The sequence below is a fragment of the Callorhinus ursinus genome, unplaced genomic scaffold, assembly GCF_003265705.2.
Source record: "Callorhinus ursinus isolate GAN/ISIS: 27379988/994484 unplaced genomic scaffold, GSC_fseal_2.0 scaffold16, whole genome shotgun sequence".
NCBI classification, from domain to species: domain Eukaryota; kingdom Metazoa; phylum Chordata; class Mammalia; order Carnivora; family Otariidae; genus Callorhinus; species Callorhinus ursinus.
The window spans coordinates 37762216-37786434 of record NW_027397078.1 but is presented as its reverse complement, the minus strand read 5'-3'; the positions used below and the strand labels follow the sequence as shown (position 1 = coordinate 37786434).

The 24219-nt window shown below is 45.9% G+C and overlaps 1 long non-coding RNA gene across 1 annotated transcript; it reads right to left on the bottom strand.

The window, feature by feature from the left end:
- Positions 1-3949: 3949 nt before the first annotated feature.
- On the bottom strand, positions 3950-23001 carry LOC112812793 (uncharacterized). Its single transcript, XR_003205366.2, has 3 exons — positions 22729-23001; positions 5201-5349; positions 3950-4454 (listed from the first exon to the last, which is right to left on the bottom strand). It is a non-coding gene; the product is annotated as an uncharacterized lncRNA (long non-coding RNA).
- Positions 23002-24219: the final 1218 nt, after the last annotated feature.

Sequence of the window (24219 nt, the reverse complement as noted above, 5' to 3'; positions counted from 1 at the left end):
TTTTTGCTTGGTTTCATCAGCCCTGCAGAAGGAGGGGAAAAGTAATCTCCGATTTGCAGAAATGAGAGAAAGACAGGAGATTACGGATTTCCTTAGAACTTTCACCTCTGCTCTAAATAAACAGTTGCAAATAATGTCCCCATTCCCGTAGTTTCGTGGGGAAGTTCGGCGCCCTCCGGAGAGGGGTAGTGTGACATATTTACAGACACCCAGAGGGAGAGCAGAACAGAACATCCAGCAAGGACCTTCTTTAAAAAGACTCTTATCAAGCTTCCACAGAGCCCCAAGTGCTAGATAACGAACACAGAAGCCAGAAAATCCAAGAACCAGTCCGGCTAAAGCTGTTTGGGGCACTGTGTGTTAGGTGACCTGTGACTTTTCACTTGGTAGCAGCTACAAAATTCTTTCTTGGATTAAAGAACTTTCCAGAAATAGTCAAATGTATCATCTCGGTTCTAAGGAGTCAACTAAAAGCAAAAACTTAGTCACACAGATGCCCCCTCCTTCTTCCCCAGCCCCTCTCTGTACCACTGTGTCTCTCGGTCTCTCTCTGTCTTCCTCTCCCTCTCCACATCAGACCCTTACTAGTTCAGGCAACCCCATCAATATTACTCTTTGGACCCCGGGGGAGAGAGACTGACTCTGCCCAGTGCTTCACGCCACATGGGACACTCTCTCCCTTATCCAGCAGGGTTCGTCTGTTGTTCAACAAGCTTTCTGGGGTCTTGGACCAGATCTTGGTCTTGGACTGCTAACAGGAGCCTTGCTCGCATCTCTCCAAACCACCGAGTACCCAGAAATTATCGGCTTATTTTATCTGCCTCTCCCAATCAGATGTTAGTTCTTTGAGGATGAAGGCTCTACCATTTTCTTGAACCGTCAGGCAGAGAAAGCACTCCATGAGCACGTGTCAAAGGGAACATTTGGACTAGGAATCTTTGTTCAATATACTTCGAGCAAAGAGTAGCAAAGGTACGTGACTTTGGCGTGAGTCCTTGGAGCATCCCAAACGTGAATTCATTCTCTCTTGGACTTAATCACCCGGCATTCCCTTGGAGCTCCCATTCATCAGGCTTAGAACTGCCCTGTAAGTTACATTTATTGACGTGTTTGCCCCACAAAGCTGGGGACTTCATGGTCAGTGCATTCTGCTGCATTTACAGTGAAACAGGTCCTGGGACTCTGCACGTTTTCCACGCAGCATTTGTTACAAAGATATCAAAGCCCACAACTGGCAATCTGGATGTGAAAGCAGAGATGGGACTGCTTAGGCGGCAGGTGGTTCAGGGGGAGGCGGCACTGTTGGAAGATCTCGGGCTCCCTTCAGTCACCCCCGCATTGCTGCAGGGAGCAGGGAACGTTGCAGTCGACCCAGCCTGCACTGGCCACGCATCCTTACACACCTGGGAAGCCCACACCGGGCTGCCAAAATCTGCCCCCCCCTTCCCAGAAACAGATCCCCACGCTTGCCACAGCACCTTCAATTAATCCACAAGGCATCAGTTGCCCTTTGGTTGAGACATTTTCCCCCCTAAATACTCCTCTCCAAACGCTTGCTTTGCGGCTCGTGATTCCACATAGAGCCATTAGTCATGAACGTTAATTGCGTCTCTCTACCCTTATCTCTAACTGCTTCTCCCACCGCACCCATTCACCCACCAGCCACATCTGCCGATTCGCTGCTCAAACCAACACGGTCCTATCTAGGGCTGTGCCCTTGCAGTTCTCTCTGCCCAGAACTTTCTCCCTCCCTTGAACCGCAGAGCCAACACCCTTCCTTCATTTCAGATCCCTGTTCCGATGTTGCCTTCTTGGGAAGACCTTCTTTGGCCATCTCTTTTTCCAGAGAGCTAAGTAGTCGTATCAAATCCTCACCTACAGCATAAACCTCTGGCTTGGGTGTTTTTGTAATTTTGTGATTCCCTGAGTGTTACAGAGCAGGCATCAATTGCAGCTCATTTAGTTACAAATAACAGAAATTCCTTCTCCTGCCAACTTGCACACTCAAGGAAATCCACTGGTGTGTCTGGCCCTAAGGCTAGTGAGAAGCAAGAGTTGAATCTGGGCTCAAAAAATCCACGTAATCAGATTTTTCTCTCCACTTCTCAGTGCCGCCCAGGCAGCCTGAGTTTCACTTCCACACCAAGTCTCTATATCTGTCATGGGCCCCAACGGGTGTCAGCCATTCAAGGGGCTTCCTCATTCGAGTCCAACGAGCAAAGACTGCTATCCCGGCAGCACCCAGGGATGAGTGAAGTTGTCTCTCCAAGAAGCCCTTGCAGCCCACTGGAGACATCTTTGGAACCAGCAGGGAAGGAAGGAGCTTCAGCCGGGATGCAGCTCACGCACACATGTGATACAAAAAAATGGGGGGGGGGCCCAAATTCCTCAAGAGGAAATCACGGTTCTGTAGAGCACAGAAGTGGCCAATCGCTGCTGGAAAGACCAACCACAAACGTCCAATATATTGTGTATACGTAATGACTTATGATGTTAAAAACCTAAAGTCAATTTAAAATATAGAGTAAAAGGTTACTTCTCTAAAACCGTTTCTTACCTCAACTGGTAGCTTCCTCAATTTTTAAGAGCAAGGGAAATTTTTTATATCTTGATTGTGGTGATAGTTCCGTGACTGTTTAAACTGGTAAAATTCGTAAAACTATAGCCAAGTCTACAGACTTTATGTAAAGGGCGAGATAGACAATATTTTTGACTTCGCTGATCAAAGTCTGCCATTGTAGCAAGAACGCAGTTATAGGCAGTATGTAAATGAGGAGGACAGGTTGTGTGCCAGTAACACTTGACTTACAAGAACAAGCAGTGGGCCCAATTGGACCCAGGAGCTGTATGTAGTTTGAAGACTTCTGAACTCCACATTTGCAAAAGAGTGAATTTTACCATATACACATTATACCTCAATAAACAAACCAAAAAAAAAAAAATTTAAGCAGAAAAAAAACGGTGGTTCCTTCAACTTATTGGAAGTGAAGACTTTATCAAGAGAATGGATGGAGTTATTTTATTGTTTGTAAGAGGGACCGCTGACAGTAATTGTGCAACAGATGAGCCAGAGAGTTTACAGAAAGTTAAAACAGGGAATTTCAAACCTGACTCTTGAAGATTATTTTATCAACTCACTTGGAAAATTCACCTACAAGTCAAGTACCTTCCCTCTGTCCTTGACAAAGACACCTACAGCTGGGTGAGCCCCCTGTCAACACTCTAAACCGACTTGTTTTGGTGTGGTTTGGTTTGGTTCAGTGGGAATACTTTAAGGCTTAGCCTCTTGCACTTGTGGTTTTTTTTTATTGTTTGCTTCTTTTATGCCAAAGCAATCTTTATCGGACATAGATTGTAGATAAGAGCCAGTCATTTCTCCCCCCTGTCTAAACAGTGGCGCAAACAAAGCATTTCTGAGGCTTTAAGCCCACCAGAATAGAAAGAGAAATCAAACTCCTGGGAACCAGAAAGTGAACACTCTCAGGAAAAAAATAAATTTTAAGCAGGAGAGTTCAAAATCAGCACTCATCAGCTGGCATTCAAACACCCAAACTTGATGTATGCAAGTGATGTGGGGGTGTTACTGTACGTGTGGAAATTCAGGTTGTGTAAAAGATACACAGACAGCCTCTAGCATCTGGATTTTTTTCAAGATGTAGAAAAAAGAAGTCAAAGTGTTCGTCTCATCTTGCAGTAGAAGACATAGGCTGTTAAATCAAAGGTAGCTCACATGAGGATCAGCCGGAATTTTTTCATGAAGATGTCCCTAACAACACACGAATGTCAGTCCTTCGGGAGACGTGTATTAAGGGGCAGATGCCACGAGGCATGGCTCCAGAAGGACAGATGAGACATGAGCTGCCCTTAAGCACTGGGAGCCCAACTAAGAAGACAGATGCACACAAATACTTAGGAAAATGTGTTGTGTTACCATAAAGTCTCGAAATACTTCAACAACTGCAGGCAAATTTAATTTATAAGAGCTGAGGCTAAAGGTGAAAGCAGTATCATTTCTCTCTGAAGCAATACTACTAAGAAAATATGATCACTGTCTTCCTCGGTGCCGCCTACGGAGGTGGCAGCCATCTCCTACTCGGCATCATGGCTCGCCCTCAGACCTCTGGTGAAGCCCCAGATCATTGGCGGACCAAAAAGTTCATCAGACACCAGTCAGACTGATATGTTAAAATTAAACACAACTCGCGGAAACCCAGAGGCATTGACATCAGGGTGCGCAGAAGAGTCAAGGGGCAGATCTCAATGCCCAACACTGGTTACGGCAGCAACAAGAAAGCAAAGCACGTGCTCACAATGTCTCCTCCAAGAACCACAGAGCTGTTGTAGAAAGAGCGGCCCGGCCGGTCACCGGAGTCACCAATCCCAACGCCAGGCTCCACAGCGAAGAAAATGAATAGACAGACAGCTTGTGTACATGTGGTAATGAAACCATAAAACTACAAAAAAAAAAAAGAGAATATGATCAAAAGAGTCATACAAGAGAAAAAAAAAATTCATTTTCTCCTTCTCCTAAATCGTGTGCTACCACAGATAGGGCTACAGAATTTTCTCTCTTTAAAAAAAAAAAAATGCCGGGGCGCCGGGGTGGCTCCGTCGGTTAAGCGTCTGCCTTCGGCTCAGGTCCTGATCCCAGGGTCCTGGGTTCAAGTCCCGCATCGGGCTCCCTGCTCAGTGGGGAGTCTGCTTCTCCCTCTCTGCTCCTGCTCTTCCCTCCCCCTGCTCATGCTCTCTCTCTCTCTCAAATAAATAAAATCTTTCTAAAAAATGCCAATACAAGAGAATGCTTCTTTTTACTCATTTTTTTGGTGTGATTGTTTAGTTTTGTTTTTGTTAAAAAAACGTCAGATTAATACTACAAAAAGGAATTAGGAGTGAAATAAAGCTAGAAGGGACCGTCAGAGTTAATGTTAGTAACAATCCTGGTCTCAGTAGCCATCAGAACATTTTAGAGACAGAATGGTGATATGGCTGAAACAACGAAGCCAGGAAGATAAGTTAAAAACATAAAGTCATTTTTTCCACTGAGTCATTTCCTACAATCAGACATAAATATCCCCAACACTATTTACCCTGGACATAAAATGGATAAGTTGAGAACAGCTCCTACCATAGATTAGGCTCACTGCAAGTTAATTTTGGGACGTGAGACCTTACAGAAGGAGCTCTTAAACTGTACAGATACCTCAGAAGGGTCACCAAGGGCTCTTGTCTCAATGCAGATTCCCAGGCAACCTCCCCAGAGGGTCTGATTCAGGAGACGAACATGGAACCAGGAGTCTATGCAGTCATTCCGAGGACTGTGTCGTGTTCCTCCTCTGGCCAGGAGGGAACCTGGAAATGTGGAAGCAGTCATCTGCTGTGTGACCAAGCCTCCGGGCAACACTTAACCCAGAGGTTTCGAAACCCCACCACCATTGACTCTTCAGGGCTCCCGCCAAGAGTAATTTGGGATGGACCAAGGGGACTGTGCTAGATGCTGTCTAGTCCATTTATCATCATTCAACGAGCAAATCAAACTGTTCGAGAGGATGCATTTGTCGTTAAATTGCATCAATTCCATCACTGCTTTTCCATAAACGGTGTCACTAAGATGTTTATTTCCTGAACATGACAGCTAATCCTATTTCTCTGAAGCTACCAGTCTTCCCACGTCAGCAGAAAAACTTTATCAGTGTTTCTTTTTCTTCGCAAAAGAGAATCGCACGCTGTCAACGTGAGGCCTTTATAAAACCCCTACCGCTCTCTTGACAAGTAAAGGAATCTCAATGCCTAGAAGGAATTTAGTTATGTGATTATGATTGCATAACTATATGATTTGTTGAGTCTTTGTATGCAAAAAACTATTTTTCAGCTAGCCATTAATTGGATGTGGGTCATTTGATTTTGCAACCGTTACACTATGTGTTTATTGCTTATCTCTAGGTAAAGATACTGGTGTGCCTAAATGACCTGCCTGAATGAATAGGAGATTTGGCCATTGTCTAATCCAGGGGTTGGCAAATTAGAGCCTGCCACCTGTTTTTGGAAAAAAAAAAAATTGTTTTATTGGCAAACAGACATGCCCATTCATCCATTCATTTAGATATTGTCTATGGTCCACTTTCCAGCAACAACAGCAAAGCAGTTGTCACAGAGACCATATGGCCTTCAGACCTAAAATATTTACAATCTGGCCCTTTTCCAGAAAAGTTTGCCAACCCTTGATCTTGTCATTTGAGACCACCAAAGTTAGAACTCCGCCACGAAAGGGCCAGATAGATGAAAATGCGAGGTGTTGACAATGGCACCATACAAACATAGCCCAATGTGCAAGGAATTGCAGCGCATGGAAGCAATAGAAGAAATCACAGAGAAAAGATCTGTAGATGTTACTATACTTAATTTAAATGTTTTTTAGTTTAAAATGAAAAGGAAGGGGCGCCTGGGTGGCTCAGTGTGTTAAGCGTCTGCCTTCGGTTCAGGTCATGATCCCGCTTGTGCTCACTCTCGCTATCTTTCTCTCTCTCAAATAAATAAATAAGATCTTTAAAAAACTTTTTTTAAATAAAATGAAAAGGAAAAACATTGCAAGAAAGACTACAAAGAGGTTAATGTGCTCAGTATCTCAAGAAGTCTCACAAATTTGTAGAAAAGCTCAACGGAAGAAACACAAAAGGAATGGATACAAATTGCCACTTTGCAGAACAGGAAGTATACAAAACTGATAAAAGATGGGAAAAGCTCAACCCAACCAGTCACCAGAGAAATTCAGAGTATAATGAAGTAACATTTCCAATTGGCAAAAACAGAGTGAAGCCACTGAGTAGTATGAAATCTTAGTGGAGATATGGAGACGAGGTACCCTTGTGTTTTAAGTACAGAACGACATTTTGAAGGTCAGTTGGCAACACCTATTGAAAGTTTAAATACAATGACCTTTGACCCCACAATTAAAATTCTTGATGTTCACCCTAGCGAAATGCTTGCCCTTGTTCCCAAGACTGTATTTCAGACAAATCTGGAAGAGGCACACCACGCTGTCTGTGCAGTGATCACAGAGCATGAAGCAGAAGTGAATATACCAATGTTGAGTGTGGTTCCAAGATTATTACCACCCCGAAAGAAGTGGTTTGCAGGGGCGCCTGGGTGGCTCAGTCGTTAAGCGTCTGCCTTCGGCTCAGGTCATGATCCCAGGGTCCTGGGATGGGGCCCCGCGTGGGGCTCCCTGCTCAGCGGGGAATCTGCTTCTCCCTCTCCCTCTGCCTGCCGCTCCCCCTGCTTGTGCTCGCTCTCTTAGCTCTGTTAAATAAATAAAGAAATAATAATCCTAAAAAAAAAAAGAACTGGTTTGCAAACCAATATATCCATGAAAATACGATTGAGGTTTTTTGTTGTTATTGTTGTTTTTTAAATCCTATCTTCAGGGGCACCTGGGTGGCTGGCTCAGTTCGTTAAGCGGCCGATTCTTGGTTTCCAGCTCAGGTCTGATCCCACGGTCGTGAGGTCCGGCCCTGCATCAGGCCCTGCGCTCAGATTCTCTCCCCGTCTCCCTCCTGCTCTCTCTCTCTCAAATAAATAAATAAAATCTTTCAAAAACATCGTATCTTCAACTTGTTATGGGTGGAATCATGTCCTGCAAACAAGGTATGTTGAAGTCCTAACCCCCAGGACCTCAGAATGTGGCTTTATTCGGAAACAGGGTGTTTCCTGAGGTAATGAAGCCCCACTGAGGTCATTGGGGTGGGTCTTACTCCACGAGGACTGGTGTCAATACAGAAAGGGGAATTTGGGACACAGACAGACACACACAGAGGGCAGTCGATGTGAACACACACAAGCAGAAGGTGGCCAGAAGCACAAGTCGATGTGAAACACACACTCAGTACAAGCATGAGGTGAGGCATGTATAAGCTAAGGAATGCCAAAGATTGACAGAAAACAGCAGAAGCTGACAAGAGACAAGGAACGATCCTCCCCTAGAGCCTTCATGGGGAGCACAGCCCTGCTAATACCTTGATTTCAGACTTCCAGCCCCCAAAACTGCGAGACCACGAATTTCTGTTGTTTTAAGCTCTCCAGATTTTGGTACTTTGTTACGGCAGCCCTAGGAAACGAATCCATAATCCATCACTTCTCCCCCCAAACACCCAGTCATTTCTGGAAGGGTCTGTACAGATACTAACTGTAAATGCACAGAACATGATTGAGAGAAGTTTACATTCCAGTCAGTAACGGGTACATACGGGCAGAATCTGCAGATGACACAGAAGGTGAGCCTGGCCTTTCTAAATACACTATTTGAAAATCCAGCAGCCAATATGAGTACTTGTTTAAGTAAAAATTCTTTTACTTTAAAGGTGAAATGGTGAAGGGCATGCCCAGTGCCTCTCCCTTCTTCTGGAACAGTCGCCCCTCTTCTGGAACCCACCCCTCTCCATTCCAACTATTTGGCTCATACAAAGGCATCCACCACCGACTGGTCCTGCAGGTGCACTCTGGGACCAAGCTGGGTCCCTTGGGCCCGATGGAATCCCTCCCTGTCAGCACAGCTGAAGACCTAAGCCTGGGACATACTGGGTGCGTATCCATTACTTCTCAGGAGAAGCAGCTCTGGGGGCAGAGAAGAAAGCCAGTTTCAAAAGGGAAGCCGAGATGATGGGCAGACATCTCTCTAAGGACTAGCGGCCTTGGAATCCCTGTTTCCAGCCACTCCGGAAACCAGCTACACTTCTGTCCTCACTTACTTGGGCCAATGTTCTCTGTCACCAATGCCACTTGGAATTGGGTTTCTGCAACTTACATTCAAAACAGTCCTATCCAGAAAGGAACAAACAAAACGTAGGAGAATAAATGCACATGATTCTAAACACCTGGTGAGAAAGTGCTCAACCTTTTCATTATCAAAGGAATACAAATTCTTTTAAAATGGGATCTGTCTTTAAAAAAAAAAAAAAATTCAGTGGCATCTATGCTATGTGTCCCTTGAACTGAAAATCTCAACCTCAGGGTGGTGGAATGATAAGCACATTTTATTCTCCTTTATTAACACTTTTCTGTATTTGCTAAATCCTTACGAACAGGATTGTTATTACTTCTGCATTAAAATTTTTCCTTTTTTTTTTTTTTTAAAGAAAAGTCTTACAATAAATCAAGTGTGAAACATTCAGGACCGAGACACTGAGGTATTTTCAAAGAATTACAAGTATTTGCAGGGAGAAAATGAGCAAAGACCCCAGGGTGACTTCACGGTTTAGAGCACGTAATTTTTGGCTTCTTAGCACACCTATTATAGCATATTTACTGCTAATCTGGGTTTAATAGGTGTGCCATTACCACGATTATGTCATATATTTAAATACTTTATCAGATCCTGCTAAATGGTGTGGTAGCTTATAGTTTTGCTCACCAATATTCGAGAACCCTCCCTGAGGAAGGATTAAGCATCCCCACTCAACAGGGGCGCCTGGGCGTCTCAGTCCGTTAAGCATCCGACTCTCGGTTTCGGCTCAGGTCATGATCTCAGAGGTGTGAGACTGAGCCCCGCGTCGGGCTCTGTGATCGGCATAGAATCTGCTTGAGGTCTCTCTCTCTCTCTCTCTCTCTGCCTGTCCCCCCTCCCCCCAGCACTCGCGCTCTCTCAAATCCATACATAAATCTTAAAAAAAAAAAAAAAATCCCCACTCAAGTGTTGCCAGGTGACTTGCTGCCCCCGATGAAGGTGAGCAATATGATGCTTCAGGGGGATGTTTTATGATGTGCTTGTCATCTTCCCTCATCTCCCATATTCTAGCAACCTCAGTCCCCAAGTGACTACAATGAGCAGATGTCCCAGGCCCACTTACAGTGATATGTAGCAAGAGCAAGAAATAAGCTAAGTTGTAAAGTCACGGCCTTGTTTGTTACTGTGCCATCATGAAGCCTATCCTCACTAGTACAATGGGAACCCAAGAAAAGATACCCAAAGAATCTTTGCAAAGAAAAGGAAGATGTGGCGCGCACTGGGTTGCAAACACATTTTAACTACTGTTCTATCCTCTTGCTATTTTTACACACTGTAATTATTCTTCTTGATATTTTACTAACTTAGCAAAAGGTTCTAGTGCTTTTTGAGGCTGATTAACAAGCAAGCTAAGGGAAAAGCTTGGCTGGATGAGAAGCTTTACCATTTCTAGCACAGCTCACGCTATGCACAAATTACACTGCTATCATCATCATCAAGCACAAACAAGGCCACATCACTGTAATACATGATCCAGCCCGTGATTCCCCCCACACTGTACACCACCCCCTCTCCGTCGCAGAAGTAGAGGAGAATGTAATGGGAATCACACAAGCAGCTCATAGTAATTTCTCCCAGATCTGTTTTTACTCCACTTCTAAGCCTGAGTTTAGACCTAAGATTTTTGTCTCATGGACGCTAACTGAAATCATTTTGTTAGATTCAGGCTCAGCGTGTGAAGTGTGCATATGGGGGCTGAAGCCGGGGGGGGGGGGGGAATGCCTTTGTGCTGCATCAGGGATATGCAAAAATAAAGAAATAGCCCCTCGAGTAACCATAAAGGAAGAACATTGTCCAAAATAAGTCGACGGCAACCATCTTCAGTGATCTTGTGCATGAAAGGAATACAGAGAAGGGTGAAATCACTTTCAGAAAGTAGATTGAGCTCATCGTCATCCAGAGCCAAAGAGCTGCTCATGAACTCAAGCACCTTACAATGGAGCCAAGCACACACACACAGGTTGGCATGCCGTCTACACTGGAGCGCACACATACACACAGGCACACACCCCACCTACACGCACAGACGAAATACCACAGGAAGTATTTGTACCAAGGTTTAAATGAAATTTCTACACTCCTATAACTTTTAAAAAAAAAAAAAAAAAAAAAAGCCTTTCTTTCCAAACCACACCACTAAGAGCTGGGGCTTTGTCTTAGATGTTGATGTTAAACCTCCTGGAGTTGGTCAGTGAATTTCTGCTGTGGTAAAACGTTCAGCTTTAAGTCAGTTTTGACTTCAATAGGTAAACCACAACGTTTTATCAAAATAAAACTTCCCTGTGGTCCAGGGCAGCTCTGCCCAGCGTTAGTAATGCCATTCAATGCCAACATTGTCTGAGAGGTCAATCTTTGGCAAATTATATGGTACCCTCATGACCTAGTCACCTCCTGAAGGCCCACTTGCAAATACCATCGTCTTGGCAGTGAGATTTCAACCTATGAATTGGGGGGGGGGGGGGAGCGGGGGGCGGGCACTAACATGAAGACCATGGCATCCCTGGAAGAGCTCAGTGCAGTTGTTTGTCAAATCCTGGCATTGTTTTACTCATGGCAGTGGTACTGAACAGAAGATCCCACCCTCAATCTCTAAAAGCAATAAATGTTTTAGAAATGATCAGACTGATAATTTGTAAATTACCAAGACTGATCATTTGTGCCTCAATGCATATCATTTGGAAAGCAGTTTTAATGATAGATGGTCTAGTTAGAGAATAAAATGGAATATGCTTTTTGCATCATTATTTGTGAATTAATTTATGTGACCAAGTGCTTTGTATGTTTTCTATGACTTTATGACTTTTTTCTACTCTAGAACACTCCAAAGGGCAATTCTGATGGTGAAATAAACTAATAAATGTATGGGGCGCCTGGGTGGCTCAGTCGTTAAGTGCCTGCCTTCGGCTCAGGTCATGATCCCAGGGTCCTGGGATCGAGCCCCGCATCCGGCTCCCTGCTCTGCGGGAAGCCTGCTTCTCCCTCTCCCACTCCCCCTGCTTGTGTTCCCTCCCTCGCTGTCTCTCTCTCTGTCAAATAAATAAATTCTTAAAAAAAAAAAAACTAATAAATGTAAAGCTCCCATTGCCCGGTACCATACGCTAAATTTTACTTAACTTTTCTTCCAGTAGAACATCTAGAGTTTGGACAAGTTAATGAAAACCAAGCCATGGAAGTCATGCGAACAAGCCATTCACGGCAATCCCCCAAGGCTATAAATTTTCACATTTTAAAAGTGTACCCCATCACCAGCCCTAATCTAATGCCACAGGAGTTCCCAGCTACTTAAGCAATTACTTCAGTTACAGCACAATTACGCTTACCTGCCAGTGCCAACAGGGAAAAATAACAATGAAAATTGAAATTCAGCTTCAACATTGACACCCAGGCACAACTCACGGACCGCAGAACGGGAAGGACATAAATTGTTTCCAGTTTCCCTCAACACCGCAGAGAAGAGCATGAAACAGGTAATAAATCAAACTCTAATTTAGAAATTTCCTGGGATTATACTTTCATTGGTGATCTTTTTACTCCAGAAGCACTCCGAAGGCTCCCTCATCAGTAAAAGAAAAATACAAGCAGTTCATCTCTTTACAGATAGTAGCTGATGGGTCACACTCCCCAGCCCACCTCTCAAAAACGTATTTGCACCTGACTCCGTTTTTTTTTTTTTTTTTTTGTTTTTTTTTTTTTTTTTTTTGGTATGTGATCCTGAACAGCTCTCACGTTTCAGGGCATTTTCCAATCACATGGAAATCAATTCTCCTAAATTATATCAGGCCATTCTCTCAGGAGATAAAAAAAAAAAAAAAAATGTTTTAATTGGGTGAGAAAAGGGATTTACTACTTCAACAGCTCTTTGTAAAAATTCCTTTCACTTTCTTGCATCAAAGCCCCCATTACTGTTGCCTCATCTCTGCAAATTCTGGTAGATGGTGTTGCTATTTTTCAAACGGATTGTGCGTGAAGCGTGCCCTCACATTTCTATGGCGCTCAGGACAAAATGTATATCCCGGGTTCTCTTTGCCTCTAAAGGATGGATGACAATCCACCTACACATCCCCCAGCATGGATCCAGGAGGCTTTGAGACAGGTAAAGATCCATGCACCAGTGGCCCTATTCATGCTTTTTCTTCTACTTTATTAAAAAAAAAATCAGTATCTTGTCAATACCTTCCTACTTAGTAGACGGAACAATACCTTCCTACTTAGTAGCTGTCCACTTAGAAATATTTTCTTGCTCTGTCCAAATCAATGAGGCTAAGAGACATGGAGATATTCCATTTAAAAATTATAAATAAAAACCCTACGCCTCTCAAGCAGAGATCAGCCAACCACACCTGTTGGTCAAATAAGGGGCTGCCTGTTTTTATAAAGTTTTCCTTAAGATTTTATTTTTAAGGAATCTCTACACCCCACGTGGGGCTCAAACTCACAATCCCAAGGCCAAGAGTTAGCAGCTCTACCGACTGAGCCAGCCAGGCGCCCCTATAAATCAAGTGTTATTGGCACTCGGCCACACCCACTTGTTGGCATATCGTGTATGGCTCTAGGGACCAAGCTCACAACTTTCCACAAAGACTCAATCCCCCACAGAGGCTAAAATAATTACGATCTGGGCCTGTACAGAAAACATTTGCCAATCCCCGCTCCAAAGAGGTACTAACAGACTGACATAGGTCTTTCCAAATTATTTAGTAGCCATACTGAAAATTTAAAAAGGAACAAGTGCAGTTAATTTTAATATATTTTAGCCCAATATGTGTAAATAGTGTCATTTCATCCCATGATCAATACTAAAGTTATTAAGAAATTGTCTTTTTCCTTTCGTCAGACGTCTACCTCACACAGCAAAATTGAGACTAGCCACCGTTCAAGAGCTTGGTAGCCTCCTGTGACTAGCGGCCACCACGTTGGTCCCGGCAGCTCTAAACGGCTTGCTAAGTGAAAGTGGAAAAGGAAGAAAAAAGAATGAATTTTTCAGTGAAAGCTCCAGCTTCACCCAAGTGAAATGTGACATAACGGACTTCCTGCTCATGCAAAGCACATCCCCAGTAATATTTAGGACATAAAACATCATTTGTGGTGTCCCTGAATTTCACACGTTAACTACGTGTCCTGATCTTCTCTGGCCACCTATGCCTTGGGCCCTGAGTCTTCCTGCTCAGTAAAATTTCAAGTGGGAGGCAGCGAACGGAGGGGACGTTGTCCTGCGGTCTCCGCTCTGCTCGGGTGCCTCGAGTCAGAGTTTAATGGATTCTGAAAATCGCTGGTGTGCGCACACTCACTAGCCTTGGAGATCAATTAATGCTAAATTCATCCAGCCCAAGGGCTGCCAGGTGTCACGCAGAAGGCGCAGGCTGCGTCCCTGAGTACGAGCCTGCAATGCCCTCACCAACTCATGAGTCTACAAACTGGAAATGTAGACACCGTCTCCCTCCTCAGAAGGTTTTGCTTAAAAAAAAGGGGGGGGTGTTGTCCCACCAAGACACTAGGAACACCTTACGTAAAAAAAGAAAGAGTCTGCAGGATGAAGACTCACAGTAAGAGCGGACTACAAATAACCCTTCTTATTCCTATGGAAAAAATAATAATAATAATGACTGTCTCCGTTTGGTTTCCAGGAAAGTAGGCCAGCACTTCGGGAACCCTTGAAGTGCAGAGCTGGGGAATATGCACAGTGAGGTGACCAGAGAAATTTTAGAACAGGGAAGCTGTCTGGGAATCCACATAAAAATCCAAGTTGTAAAAACCAAGCCTTGTGTGTTGTTCTGTTTCCTATACTCAAAAACTTGGTGGCACAATTCACTATTGTCCATCGCGGAGCCTTCTGACTGTGTGCTCTTCCAAAGGCAATTCTAGCCGAGTTCAAAGCACAGGGTGAAAATCAGCTTGTGTGGTGCAGAGTGTCGTCAGGTGGGAGAACGGTGTGGCTGGGCGGGCGGGGGCGGGGGGGGGGGGGACTTGGCACGTGAGTGAATCGTTTGGCAATCGTAGCATGATCAAAGCTGTCGACACAATTTGAACAAGTAAGAATAGACCTCCGCCCAAAAAATGAAGGAGAAAATGATCTAGTGACAGCGACAATTATGCACTTTTCCTTTTACTCATCTTGAAAAATCATCGGGGAGAAACTTTCTCACAGAAAGAACAGAGAACCTTTATGTCATTCTTTTTCAAATTAATCTCCTTGCAGAGCTCAAGATTCGAAGCACTCTGCCATCAATCCATGATTCAATGATCACTCAAAAGATGTTTCCGTGCAGAATGAGGGTGATCTGTTAGGTGGCACAAACACTTTTTTAAAACTGTGTGCACACCAGTGTGGTCAAATGGGTACCAAAATCCAAGAGAAGGCCTGAAATAATTCCACCCCAACCGAAGACACCGGCATCTTCCAAGTTCTCCGTGTGTTTCTTCTTATTTCAGCTACATTTTCGTATAGCTTCAGTTACAAACAGAGGCATGAGGACCGCTTGTAAAGTCTCCAGAATTCCGTGGACACTCATCAGCTTCTCACAGGCTCTATGCGTTCGTCTTATTTTCCTGACAGCTTGCCTACTTTATCTAGAGATTCTTTTCTCCTACAAACCAGAAAGCTTGCTCCACAAAGGAAAGCAGAAAAGGCACTGGAAAAAAAGGAGACCCCCCCCAGGTGTCTCCACTCTCAAGCCAGTTTTAAGTTATGCTATATTCATTCCAGAATTCCTCAGACCGTGGCAATAAAATCACTGTGAATGTACTTAACGCCGTTGAAATGTATACTTAAAAATGGTTAAGATGGTAAATGTTGGGTTATGTATATTTTACCACAATAAAAAATAGAAGTACAAAAAATGAAGTAAAACCCAATGGCCGTCCGCAAACAAAATGTCATCCACAATGCAGGGCTGACGTTAAGTCTTGCTCCTGAGTTCCTGGCATCTACCGGACACTGAGTCTTCTTTTCCTCCGTGACTTGGAAGTTCCAAAAATTGTTCTCCCTACCAAGCATATTTTTTTGGTCATATAAGCCATGCAGTCCTATCTCTGAACAGGATCATAATTTAAATATGCTGATAAAATACAGGATTATCGAGACTACTTACCTCGTGGTCCAGTTATTCTGGCCTAAAGTGCAGACAAACAGAATTCCATTTAAGTATTATGGTAGGGCGCCTGGGTGGCTCAGTCGTTAAGCGTCTGCCTTCGGCTCAGGTCATGATCTTGGGGTCCTGGGATCGAGCCCCGCATCGGGCTACCTGCTCAGCGGGGAGTCTGCTCCTCCCTCTCCCTCTCTCCCCCTCCTCCACCGCTTGTGCACGCTCTTTCTAATGAATAGATAAAATCTTTAAAAAATAAATAAATAAAAATAAATATTACGGCAATAACCAGTTACCTCTTCAAATTCCATGGCCACATTCATACTTGTCCTTTGTTGATAGCCATCAACAATTTCTGTGTCCTGGGAAATTGGTGTTGTTATTTTCACAAGTGATCAAATTCTTTCATGAGGATTTTTAAATTTTTTTCCTACTGAAAGCTAACTTATGAGTAGGTATGTTTTGCTTTCCCCCCCCCCCCCCGAGTTTAAGTATTTCTTATGAATTTTCACATTTTTCCCATTTGCTGCATTGGTTGGCTTTGGGGATGGTTTTCATGATTTTGTGATTTATTAGTTGTGAGGTCTCTTGACGATGTGTCTATATCCAGGGCCCTTTGTGAACTTGGAGGAAGATGGGAGAGTTCAGAGCGAAGGGGGGCATTGCTGAGCTGAGACTCAATTAGATGAGCTGGGAGACAAAGATCTTCTCACAGGGGAGAGCCCGGGGAAAGAGCAGAGCAGGCCCATGGAGCGGTGAGGTTGTGTAGGCTGGGGAAAGCGTTTCAGGCTATAAGGGGTTTAGGCTAAGCCCCGAAAGGGAAAAGGGGACGCCACTGGAAGATTTTTAGCAAGGGGGTATGTAGTGGCGTACACAGCAGCCTCAAATATACAGGTCCAAGTCCTAACTCCTGGTACCTCAGGATGTGACCAAGGAAGGGGTTGTGCTGCTGTAAGTAAAGTTAGGATCTTGAGATGAGATCACCCCAGGTTTGGGGTGGGCCCTAAATCCAATGACTGCTGTCCTTATAACAGAAAGGAGAGGAAAACGTGAGACACAAGAGACGGAAGAGGCCATTCGAAGAGCAGGGCCGAGATTGGCGTGGCGAGTCGACAAGCCAAGGACTGCTTGTAGCCACCAAGAGCTGAGAGAGGGGCATGGCACAGATTCTTCCCTGAGGTTCCAGAAGAACCCCTCCCGCAGATACCTTGATCTCAGGCGTGTGGGCTCTGGAACAGCGGGAGAATGAATTCCTGCCGTTACAATCCCCTTGCACCCCCTTCCCCCGAATTTATGCTCACTCACTAGAGCAGCCCAAGGAAACCCATACACATTCATACAATCAGGGTTGCATTCCAGAAACATCATTCTGGGTTCCACAGAGGAAGACGGCTCGACCTAAAGAATTCAAGTGTTCAAGGGGACCAGTTAGGAAGACTAGCGAGTATTCCAGGTGAGAACTGCAAAGACCCAGTACGGAGGGAGGACAACAAAGGCAAGGTCATCACGACAAAGGCAAGGTCATCACGGCAAAGGCCTTTCCTAAGACACACTGTTAGAGGTAGATGTGGGGGGGGGGGCAGGAAGGGAGCCAAGGGCAAGAGCTACTGAGGAGTGAGAAGGGCACAGGTGCAGGTGTTACCTACAAAGAAGGGCAGGTGGGCCCCAGAGATGGCAGGGGAGGTAGACATGGATGCAGATGATCCATCATTGCCAAGTTAAGAAATGAACAACGTTCTACCTGATGACCCCCATTAGTCAAGGTCATCTGCTGAGAGAGTGTGTGGAGAAGGGCCGGGAGAGAGCCATGCCAACCCAAAGAGCTTGGGTCTGGGGGAGCGGGGAGAGATGGCCTCGCAGAATCGCTCGCTCTCATGGGGGCCCAGCTGGGGCTGAAGATCATGATCTGTAGTAACGTGAATTCACCCGGTTGTGCAATTTTTCTTCGGCAGCCATCAGCAGTTTGGATGTGGACCAAGGACGGCAGATGGCTGGGCTGATTCAAGATCGGGCTTCCGCAAAGAGCAGTACATAACATTTCAGTTTGTTTCCAATATGAGCTCTGTTGGACCGATCAACTTCAATAAATTCTCCACTATAAACATTGGGTACAAAAAAAAAAAATGCTCCCTAATGGATAAATACATTGTGGTACAGTCATATGTTGAACGCCGTGATGGCCTTGAGGATGAATGAGCTACAGCTCAGCGGAGAGAATATGACACACATAATGTCAAGTGACAGATGCGAGACCCCCCCCCCAAAGATACACGCAGTACAGTTGACAAATGTGAGCCCCCCCCCAAGGTACACACAATACAGTTCCATTAATACAGAATCCATTCCGTTTAAGGGTGCATACGTGCAGTAAAACTATAGAGAAAAGCAAGATGATTATCCCCCAAGTCCAAATAGTGATAAATTCTGGTAGGGAACAATGTTTGGTGATCATGGGGGTTTCCTGAGCCGCTGGTAACATTCCCCTTCTCAACTTGGATGACTACTAATTGTTCATTAAAATGTATATACGGTGAACACTCTCTTATGTCCAGAGGTCATATGTCATGATAAAAGATAAAAAGAAAAGAGATAAATTCTCTGTGACACCAGTAATTCAATTATCACTTGAATTCTCTACAAAACAGAGATTAGCATTCTAATAAGCCAGGAACTATTTTTCAGGGGCAAGTATTAACAACCCAAATCAAACCAGGCTAAGGGGGCGGGGGGGGGAAGGAACACACTGGTTCACGTAATTGAATAGTCCATGTGCGGCCTTCAGGCATGGCTAGATCCAGGTGCTCAGATGCTACCCAATAGGGTCTCTCTCTATTCCTTAGCACCATGTTTCTCAGTGCCTCGGTGCTATCTTCAGTTTCAAGCACTGATGAAGAAGATGGACTTTATCATGACTAGGTTCACATGCTACCAGCTTAGTAAGCAAGCAAGCAAATCACCAAAGAAAGAAAGAAACCTCTTTGTCAGCAACTGTAGCAAAAACCTGTATCTGGCTCTTTCTGTATCATCGCGGGTACCAACGGACTCTTCCCTGAGCAGTCACTGTAGCCAAGAGATGTGACATGCTGTTTGGCCAGACCTGGTTCCCAAGTTTATCCCCAGAGCTCTGTCTGTCACAGAGTGACAGCCAAGCGTTCCCTAAGGAAACTTTACTTGTTTTAACCAAAAGACCGGGAACGGCCGTGGAAGCAGGCAAAACCCACCAATGTGCACTATGAATATTTTCCACCTTCCTTTGGTGCTCTCACCAAACAGTAATTTCCTTTCACTTCCCGCTCGTATACATCAAACAAGCCACCTCCAAAGAAAAAGCAAAGGCAAACAAAATAAAATACACAAAAGAGACCCAAGAATTGAGAAAGCAGCCAAAGGCCCTGAAAGAAGGAGTGAATGATTCCATTTTCCCCAACCTCTGGCCTCTCATTAATTACCCACCGGAAGTCTGGGCCAGAGCTTATATACATAATTACATCATTTCTATCGACTTACTGATAATGGATTCTTGCTAGCATGGTTCAGTAGAAGAGAATGTGACATTGTGCTTGGCAGGGCAATGGAGGGTGCCAAATTGACCCAACTCCCTCAGCCTTTGCCCAGTGACCTGCAAATTCTGTCCTGGAGCCTCTGGGGACAAATGGAACTCAGCGAGCTCTTTAACGTGAGTAAAGGGGAAAGATCATGAATGCCCTGGGAGGGTTCGAGACAAAACGGATCTCCTCCAGAAGGAAAGGACAAACTTTGCCCATAACTGACCAAGCCAGCCAGCGTTCCAGGATCACCCCAAGGTAATCACAACCTCCTCATTACATGTGTTTTCCCAGAATCCTCTATGCTTCTGTGGACACTGCCAAGGCTGGACTTCAAGGCAGATCCCCGCAAATCTGAAAGCATCCTGAGATCACCATACTCTTTCTAGCCACCCCACACTGGAATCAAATATTAATAAAGGCTGTTGAGACCATAGCTCCCACGCACTTTAGCTCCTGGAGATCTCTCTTTCCTTTTTTTTTTTTTTCCTTAACATCTCCTTTCTGGGGACAGCTTGAGGAAATCCACAGTATCAGAACATCCACACGCTCTTCCCAGTTCAAGAACTAAAGAGAGAGAAGTCTCCTTTTAATAATTACCAGTTATCATTTCACAACAAAAGGCTTTGTGGTTTCTGTCACCTACGATCAATGAAGATTAAATTAACATCTTGAAAGGCCACATGATTATTCCACACACATACCTTAGGCTCCCTCCTCGGTGCCAAGCACTACCATAAACTCTGGGGACACAAACGTTAATAAGACACAAGTCCTGCCAAAAAGGGATGACTCAGGAAAAACGCATCTAGGGTAGCATTTTCAGCTGACCCTCAGGCTGTGGTAAAGAGGGAATATAGAAGTAATCTTTTTTAAAAAGCTCTCATCTCCCAGAACCGGGAATTAAAATTGCAGCTGTCCTGTGGGCAGATGGCCCAGGGTGTGCAGTTCAGAGCTGCCCTCCCTCCCCACCATGAGCTCCATTCCTTCCGCAAGCCTCCTCTCTCTGCACACTGCAGAGCCCAGTGCCACAGGCTGGGGGGGGCACCCCCACACCCCCCCCAGGCACACCCCAGGCTGCAGGAGGAGTGTGAGCCCCTCCTCCACCAAGCCTCTCAAGTGGTCTCCCCAACCCTGTTAGGGGCTGAGTTGTGTCCCCACCCCCCATCCTATGTTGAAATCCTAACTCCCACTATCTTAGAATTTGACTGTATTTGGAATCAGTCTTTAAGGAGGTGATTAAATTAAATGGGGTGATTGGGGGGGGCCCCATCTCAAATGCCCGGCATCCTTGTAAAAAGAGGAGACGGGGACCTAAACACGCCACACAGGGACAAATCACCCATCAACACGCCCAGGAGAGAGGCCTCAGGAGAAACCACAGTTCCTGAGAGCTTCGTCTCAGACTTAGCAGTTTTCAGAACAGCGAGGAAATAAATCCCTGTTGTTTCAGCCACCCACACTATGTTACTTTGCTATGACAGCTCTAGCAGACCAATACAAACCCCATCTACCACGCTCAAAATGCAGAGACACTACAGAAAACTCCTAGGTTTTCAAGGCGCCCCTCTTTTTCTCCCCAGTTCTGAAAGATCAGGCAGGTAAAACAGACGAAACTTCCCCCTCCTCAGACCGAAATGGTACAGCTTTACTACACCGGGACACGTGCAGGACCACCCCTGTCCGGCAGCCCCACACGTGGCACCCAAAGCCTGTCTTCTTCCTCCACTGACAAGCCCCCAGATCGTTTTAAGAGGCTGCACAACCTGGCTTGGAGAAGCCAATGGAGCTCTTGCTGAATCCAGCTTCACGTGATGGGAACAGATTGTGAACTATACATTTGCCAATTTTTCCCCTGTGCCAGACCATTTTTAAGTGATGTGTGCACAGAATGGCATTTAAAGGCCTTAAATATCTCTCCAGGGAGAGAAAAGAGCAGAAAATAGCCCCCGAGGCTCACATAATATCGGCCGGAACAGCTGAGGCAGAGTTTGGGTGGGTTTTCTGATTGTGGTTTTTTTTTTGGGGGGGGGGCTTCTTTTCTGGTTGGTTGTTTTTGTTGTTTTGGCTTTGGGGCTGAAGGAAGGGAGCAGAAAAGAGAAGACACCTAGTTTACAGGCAGCAAGTTAGGAAAGTCACTTCTAGATGGGGGGGGGGGGCTTGGGGGGGTGGATTCCAACTCCTTCAGGGAGTGGAGGGTGAGCAAGCTTCAGGGACTGTGTGATGACCCTGCCGGCAGCCTCAGCGTGTGGGGACGCCCAGCTTCACCTCAAACCCACCCCCTTTCCTGGACAAGGGCTTGGTTTTTTTTTTTTTTAAGTGTTTTTTTAAGCAGCACTTCCTGTTATGTTGGAGGGAAGGTTTGGGCCGTTTTATTATTAAGCAATTCTCTTTTTTAAGTGACCGAAAAAAAAGAAAAAAGAGAGAGACCATATTTCCACCAGGCTAGAATCGGCCTTACTCAAGCATCCATGTTTTAAATCTCCTATTTTCTTAAGCCCTAATTAAGCCTTCCAAGAGCTCGCTATGTTTAATTTGCATTCTGAAACAGAAAATCTAATGTGTTTTAACATTGTCTGCTTCAGCTGAAAAGGAAACTGTAAATTTATACAGTCTGGTTTAAAAAAAAATTGGCAATTGCATCTTAATGAGTCTCTGGAATGGGGTTGGGCAGAGCCCCAAGCCCCGGTCCTTAGCCTCCCACCCCCTTCTTTCTCCACTTCCCATCCCCCTTCTTTCCACCAGTCCCTCCTATGCCTTCCACGCATCCCTCTCCTCCTCCTCCACTTCCTCTTCCCATCCCCCTCTACTTCCCATCCCCCCTCTACTTCCCATCCCGCTCCTCCTCCGCCTCCCATCCCCCTCCTCCTCCGCCTCCCATCCCCCTCCTCCTCCGCCTCCCATCCCCCTCCTCCGCCGCCTCCCATCCCCCATCTCCACTTTTCACCCCCCCTTCCTCGCCCCCTCCCTTCCCCGCCTTCCCCAAGCAACCACAGACTTCCTCCTCCTCCTTCCCTCTCCCCTCCCCGCCCCCGGGACCCCCTCTCCCGGCCCCTCTCGGTGGGGGCCGGGGCTGGAAAGGTCACGTGGCCCCCTCGGCCTCCCGGTGGGGTGAGGGGGCGGGCCGCCGAACCTGTTCTTTGTTAAGAGGTCAACGCCAGCGCCCAGCTCAGCCGAAAGAGTTACCGACGACCTTCGAAGAGCAGCGCACTCACAGCACCACCAACCCCCCCCGCCCCCACCCCACTCCGTCCCCACCCTGCCCCCCTCGGCTGCCTGCCGGGCTCTCGCTACGGGTGGTTCTCCCAAAAAGGCTCAGGCTCACCATTTCCTCCGGGGGGATCCTAAGGCCCTCGGGGTGGGGTGGGGGGGTGCGGTCCCGTTCATGATGAGAAACAGGAAAGGGGCAGCAGAGGCGTTGTGCCTCGGGGCAGCTGGCCGGAGGGCCTGGGGATGGGGGGGGCACAAAGGTAAAGGGGGAGCTCCTGGAGGGAGGAGGCCCTCGGGGAGCTCTGGGTTGGTGGAGGCGCAGGATCTACAGAAGGGAGGCCCGGCCCCAAAGCTTCGGGCTCTCGCGCTGCGGGTGGGCACAGGAGGGTGTCCCTGGAAGGCTGCTGCGTGCGGGGAGGGGGTTGTTCCCGCCGCGCGGGCGGAGAGCTGCCCCCAACAGGCCTGTCCTATAATTAACACCCCCCCCCGGGCCCGCCCCGGGAGAGCGCGGGAGGCCGGGCCGGGGGTGCGCAGGGGGAGTCCTGCAATGCCCCATAAGCCTAACCTCGGAGCCTCTGTTAACGGTGTAACCGCGACGAGAGCATTCGCACCGAGATCGCAGTGCGTGCCTGAGCCACCTGACCAGATAGATCTCTTTCTCTCTTCACTGGAGGGTACCGTTGGCGACCCAAAGAATGTGTACTCTTCCTAAAAGAAAACAAAACATAGCCAATTTTCTGTCCAAGAAAATAGAAATTCCCAGAGAAGACCCAGTGTCAACATTGGCTTACAGGACTTGCCTGTCGTGTTTTTCTGTGCAGAAAAATTTCCCATCCAAAAATGGGAGTTGAGGGTAGAAAGGAGGTGAATAATAAAATAGGGCTCTCAGGGTAGAAATAGCTTAGCATTCTGATTCTGTTACCTAGTCTTTTAAAAATATTTTTCTCGGTCACTAAATATTATTCAAAGACATACTTTTAATGACGGCTTAAAGTTGGACCGTATGGAATTTTATATGCCAGAATGTATTACCCATTTTCCTACTATAGAATGTTCATTCCCCTTGTTTAAGCCTGAAGAAATATATCCTAAATTACCTCCCCCCTTGTGTAGTTGTGTAAGTAACCTTTCTCACTGTAACCCTCCGTGCAAAACATGAATAGTCTCCTCCCGCCATGGGTAAGTGTGTTGACTTTGCTTGCTTTTGGGTAGCTTGGAATTTGAAGCTTTCTGGTGTTCAGGAAAGAAAACTTTGGCCAAGTGACCAACCTGAGAGCTGCATCTTGTTCTTTGAGACCTCAGATCAGGGAAGAGAGTAGCCTGCAGGGGAAGAGAGATGCTCAGGGTAACTGGAGAGTGTCGCAAATATCCAGATATCCCAGTCTTGGAAGGAGCCTGGATGGGAAACTCCCCAAGCATTGCCTGCCACATTCCCTGGGATATCCTGCAAAGCCTAAATGTTTCTGGTGAGGAGTGGAAATCTTCCCTTCTGTTACGTTCTCTGCTAAATATATCGGTTTTTTAATTTATATGCACATGCACATTTTATTGGAATGGTGGCTATCACCAATTACGTAGAACTTGCAGGACTTGAAAGGCACAAATC